The following is a 6,000-nucleotide window of genomic DNA, read 5'->3' on the forward strand; positions in this document are numbered from 1 at the left end:
TTGGCAAGACAGCAACCAACACATACTTTGTGGCCGAAGGTCGTAGACAACTTGGGTCAACGTTCATGTTATAGATACGTAAACTGCAAAGTGAGTAAAATTGCAAAAGAATTCTAATCGCATGAAAAAAAGAACAGGGCAGCGATGGAACCAAAGGCTGCCACCGAAATAGCGCAATCCATCGAGTACGTTGAGTTCTCAACGCAGATGGGGTTCTGACCCGACCTGTGTGCCCCTTGCAAAGCACACAGGCATACTAAAGGGTCCCGCCACCCATCGGCGGCAGGCTGACGCCCACTACCTCCCTGAGCCATTCCAGCCAAGTGTTCTTTACACATGGCCATGGGTCAGGTGATGTTCACTAGGTTATTGGGGTTATATGTGTTTGCGTATACAGCGACACCTGACCCGTCGCATTAGCGATAACCACGGACTGTTCGGCAACCTGTAGTGTCACTGGGTATTTGACCGAGAAAATAATTTACAATTCATCACAAACTTACATCTGATAAACATAAAATTTCTGCCAATATTTGTTTGCTATCACCACATTTCATCTGAACTTGAATAGTAATCGCATGAACATAGATATTGCTACACGCGTGTGGTATTTGGTTGTTTGAACGAGGCGCGCGGGCGCCTAGACGAAGAAGACGAACTGCTCTGGGCTCTCGAGCTATCGGCTGATCTGGCCAGCGCTGCAGCTATCATTTGTAAATATACTTGTAAATAGTCTCCTGTACTTAATCCTTCGTTCGCGTAACATTTTGGTGGAGCGTGCCGTTCCCCGTCCTCGCCACGGAGCTCCGCAGCGGCCGCACCGTCCAGCTTTCCGCCATGGCTCCCGGTGACACCTCGTCTGCTGCTGCTACTGCAACTCCAACTACAACGTACGTCACGGTAGCCACTCCCCGCGATCCTGGCATATTCTCCGGCCAAGATAATGTCGACGTTGATGACTGGCTACGCATGTATGAGCTTGTTAGCCGCAACAACCACTGGGACCCTACCATAATGCTAGCTAATGTCCTCTTCTACTTGGGCGGAACGCCTCGTGTCTGGTTCCGGACACACGAGGAGGAGATCTCTAGCTGGGACGCTTTCAAGGAGAAGCTCCGCGACCTCTTTGGAAATCCGACCGGTCGGCAGCAGGCTGCAAGGAAAGAGCTTGCTACTCGAGTGCAGTCTTCCACTGAATCGTATGTCTCGTACATACAAGACGTCCTAGCTCTTTGCCGGAAAGTCGACGAGAACATGGTCGAAGTTGACAAGGTTGGCCACGTTCTCAAGGGGATCGCGGACGATGCGTTCAACTTGTTGATCTTCAACAATGTGTCTACCATCGACGTCATTGTCAAGGAATGCCGCCGCTTTGAGCTCGCCAAAAGCCGCCGCGTCATTCCACAATTCTCCCGGCTCCCTAACACAGCTGCGACGTCGTCCTGCGTCGCCCTTACCACTTCGCCCCTCTCCAATGAGACCGTCACGCGTATTGTTCGCCGTGAGATCGAGGCTGCCAGTCCTGCCACGTTCCATCCGCGCCCACTTGACCCCATCATTGACCAACCAGCCCCAGCGATCTCCCTCATTCAGGAGGTTGTGCGGCAAGAGTTTGCCAACCTCGGTTTTCCTGCTGCCTGCTCCATCTCCCGACCTGACGCCCGATTGGTGCCGACAGCTGCGCCTCGCAGCGATCTGTATTCCGGATACCGCAACCCTACTGAATGGAGAACTCCGGATGACAAGCCCATTTGCTTTCGTTGCCGCCGCATTGGCCACGTCGCTCGCCACTGCCGCACCTCCTGGTCATCGCCATATTCGAGCTACTTTTCGCCGTCTCCTCGCCCATAGGCCGACCCTCGCCGCTACTCGCCTCGCCGTATGCCTTCGAGCTCTCACGTATCCGTCGATGACAGTCGTCCCACTCGCTCGCCGTCACCTCAGCGCCGTCGGTCCCCGTCGCCCCAGCCACGCCGCTATTCGTCGCCGCCCCAATATGGACCCTCCCGGACGGAAAACTAGGCCATGCAGCTCTTGGAGGTAGTGCTGCATCACGTTCGTCCTGTCCAAATCCTCCGTTGACGCTCCTCACGAACACGAACCTAATTGAAGTAGATGTAGATGGTGTCCCGTTGACGGCATTGATTGATACTGGAGCCCAAGTGTCTATAATGAGCGCTAACCTATGTCGTCGCCTCAAAAAAGTTCTTACGCCTGCCGTCACTCGAGCCGTACGCGTCGCCAATGGCGCCACTGTTGCCGTCTGTGGTATGTGCACTGCTCGCGTAGGAATTGCTGGCCTCCAAGTTCCCGTCCTGTTCTCCGTGCTGACCAGTTGCCCTCATGACCTAATCTTCGGGCTCGACTTTCTGACGACGCATTCTGCCCTCATCGACTGTTCCACCGGTACGCTGTGCCTCGAGCTTCCTCTTGTTTCCGACGTTCGCCCCGAACAACCGCACACCCTATGCACTACAGCGTTTGTTCGGTTACCTCCAAAAGCCCTAACCTTCGTCGAATTGGCCTCGACGGCAACCGTGCCTGATGGCGACTATGTCGTCGCCCCTATTCGTGATGTCCTCCTGGCGCGCGACATCTCTGTGCCACACTCCGTCGTTACCCTTGCCGCTAATCGGATGTGTCTCCCCGTTGTCAATTTTGGCTTGACGAAGCAAGTGTTACCTGAAGGCATAGCGGTGGCCACGCTCCGGTCAGTGACAGACGACCACGTCACTGCTTTTGCAGCCGACGCGTCTCCAGATCCTCCTGATTACCCGCCGGATGCCTTGAACCTCGACGGCCCATTACGTCCCATGGTCGCTCCGGACCTCGCCCCTGGCCAAGCAGCCGCCCTGTATCGCCTTTTGCTCTCCTATCGCGACATATTTGACACTGACAATCGCCCACTTGGTCAGACGTCCCTTGTTAAGCATCGGATAAACACTGGTGATGCTGTTCCCATTCATCGCCGACCGTATCGCGTGTCCACGGCAGAGCGGCAAGTTATTCAGCAGGAAGTCAACAAGATGCTCGCCAAAGGCATTGTTGAGCCCTCGTCGAGCCCTTGGGCGTCGCCGGTGGTGCTCGTCAAAAAGAAAGATGGCACGTGGCGTTTCTGTGTTGATTACCGCCACCTAAACCGAATCACTAAAAAGGACGTTTACCCGTTACCACGAATTGACGACGCTCTTGATTGTCTTCACGGTGCCAAATACTTTTCGTCCATTGACCTTCGATCTGGTTATTGGCAGATTTCCGTCGATGAGCAAGACCAAGAAAAGACCGCTTTCGTCACTCCAGATGGCCTCTACCAATTTAAGGTTATGCCGTCTGGTTTATGCAATGCCCCCGCCACGTTCGAACGGATGATGGACTCTCTGCTTCACGGTTTCAAATGGTCAACTTGCCTTTGTTACCTCGACGACGTCCTTGTGTTTTCTCCTACGTTTGAGACGCACCTTGAGCGCGTCGCAGCTATACTTGACGTCTTCCGCAAGGCTGGGCTCCAATTAAACTCATCGAAGTGCCACTTCGGGCGCCGACAGATTACAGTGCTCGGCCATCTCGTCGATGCTTCCGGAGTACAACCCGACCCGGAGAAGGTTCGAGCAGTAACAGCTTTTCCTGTACCTCAGTCTGTCAAAGACGTCCGGAGTTTTGTGGGGCTCTGCTCTTATTTCAGACGGTTTGTGAAAGATTTCGCAGCAATCGCTCGACCACTCACTGAACTTCTGAAGAAAGACGTGCCTTTTACGTGGGGTTCCCCTCAGGCTGCCGCATTTTCACGCCTTATCACGATTCTGACCAATCCACCGATCTTGGCCCACTTTGACCCGTCCGCACCTACAGAGGTCCGAACCGATGCCAGTGGTTATGGGATCGGCGCAGTCTTAGCGCAACGACAACACGGACACGACCGCGTTATCGCCTACGCTAGCCGGCTCCTGACAACTGCAGAGCGCAACTATTCGATCACCGAGCGCGAATGTCTTGCTCTCGTCTGGGCTGTTTCAAAGTTCCGCCCATATTTATATGGCAAGCCCTTCTCAGTCATCACAGACCATCATGCGCTGTGTTGGCTTTCGTCGCTCAAGGATCCTACTGGTAGGCTCGGTCGTTGGGCTCTCCGACTACAAGAATATCCCTACACAGTGACGTACAAGTCGGGACGCCAACACCAGGACGCAGATTGCCTCTCTCGCTACCCAGTCCAAGACCCGACCTCTACGTCTGATACTGACACCGACGCCTGCGTTCTCTCTGTTTTTCCACTGGTCCATGTCGCCGACGAGCAGCGCCGTGACCCGTCCTTGCGTGTCATCATTGACCGCCTGGAATCGTCACTTGCCGACAGCTCCCTTCGCTTATTCACACTTCAAGATGGCGTACTCTACCGCCACAACGTTCACCCCGACGGCCCAGCATTACTCCTTGTGATCCCTAAACACCTTCGCTCGGCTGTTCTCCACGAGCTTCACGACCTCCCCACTGCCGGTCACCTCGGTGTGTCCCGTACCTACGACCGGATTCGCCGACGCTTCTTTTGGCCAGGGCTTGCTCGCTCCGTTCGAAGATACGTAGCTGCGTGTGAGAAATGCCAGCGACGCAAGACACCGTCGACGCTCCCTGCTGGTTACCTTCAACCAATTGACATTCCCGCGGAACCATTCTTTCGGGTTGGTTTGGATTTACTTGGTCCTTTTCCTCTTTCTACCTCTGGGAACAGGTGGATCGCTGTGGCCACAGATTACGCCACGCGCTACGCCATCACCCGAGCGCTCCCTACAAGCTGCGCCACAGATGTGGCCGATTTTCTTCTACGCGACGTGATTTTATTACATGGAGCTCCGCGACAACTTCTCACAGACCGTGGCCGGACATTCCTGTCGAAAGTTATCGCGGACATCCTGCAGTCCTGTGCCACGAGGCACAAGCTATCCACGTCATACCATCCGCAAACGAATGGCCTCACGGAGCGTCTTAATCGCACTCTCACAGACATGCTCGCGAAGTATGTGTCTTCCGACCACACTGACTGGGACCTCGCTCTACCGTTTGTCACCTTTGCGTATAATTCCTCGCGCCACGACACAGCCGGTTATTCGCCATTTTTCCTTCTGTTCGGCCGAGAACCAGCACTGCCCCTCGACACAAGCCTCCCTGTTCACGCAGCACCCACCAGTGAATATGCACTTGACGCCGTCGCCCGCGCTGCCCACGCAAGGGAAATTGCCCGTGGCCGCCTTCTGCACTCCCAAGAGAGTCAACGGCGTTTGTACGACCAGCGACACCGCGACCTGCACTTCCCACCTGGTTCTTTGGTGCTCCTATGGTCTCCGTCGCGTCAGGTCGGCCTGTCAGAAAAACTGCTGTCTCGTTACACAGGCCCCTACCGAGTGATTCGTGCCGTGACTCCCGTCACCTACGAGATCGCCCCTGACGCCCCATCTGCTTCCCAGTCCAGTGATATCGTGCACGTTACACGACTGAAGCAGTATCACCCTCCCAGTGATGACCTTTAGACGCTCCGGGACGTCACTTCTGCCGCCGGGGGATTATGCTACACGCGTGTGGTATTTGGTTGTTTGAACGAGGCGCGCGGGCGCCTAGACGAAGAAGACGAACTGCTCTGGGCTCTCGAGCTATCGGCTGATCTGGCCAGCGCTGCAGCTATCATTTGTAAATATACTTGTAAATAGTCTCCTGTACTTAATCCTTCAATCGCGTAACAATATCATCCCGAAAGGACGCGTCCTGAATGGAATTTTAATGCGTTAGCACCTTGGTGTATTTCTCGCTCTTTCTGGGGGCTATTTATCCAAATCGTCAACCAGAAAATTGTAGGCCATCATGAAAAATTCCCAATCCACTGTTCCTCAGTACGTGCTATGTATTTTTTATACCAAGCCTGAAATATGCCTGAAAAAACACGTGAGAAGTGACATGTGAAAAGTTGCGTGGCACTTTTAGGGACGAAGCACCATAGGGCCCAGCCTTGTC

The sequence above is a fragment of the Dermacentor silvarum genome, chromosome 11 (assembly GCF_013339745.2).
Source record: "Dermacentor silvarum isolate Dsil-2018 chromosome 11, BIME_Dsil_1.4, whole genome shotgun sequence".
Classification (NCBI taxonomy): Eukaryota; Metazoa; Arthropoda; class Arachnida; order Ixodida; family Ixodidae; genus Dermacentor; species Dermacentor silvarum.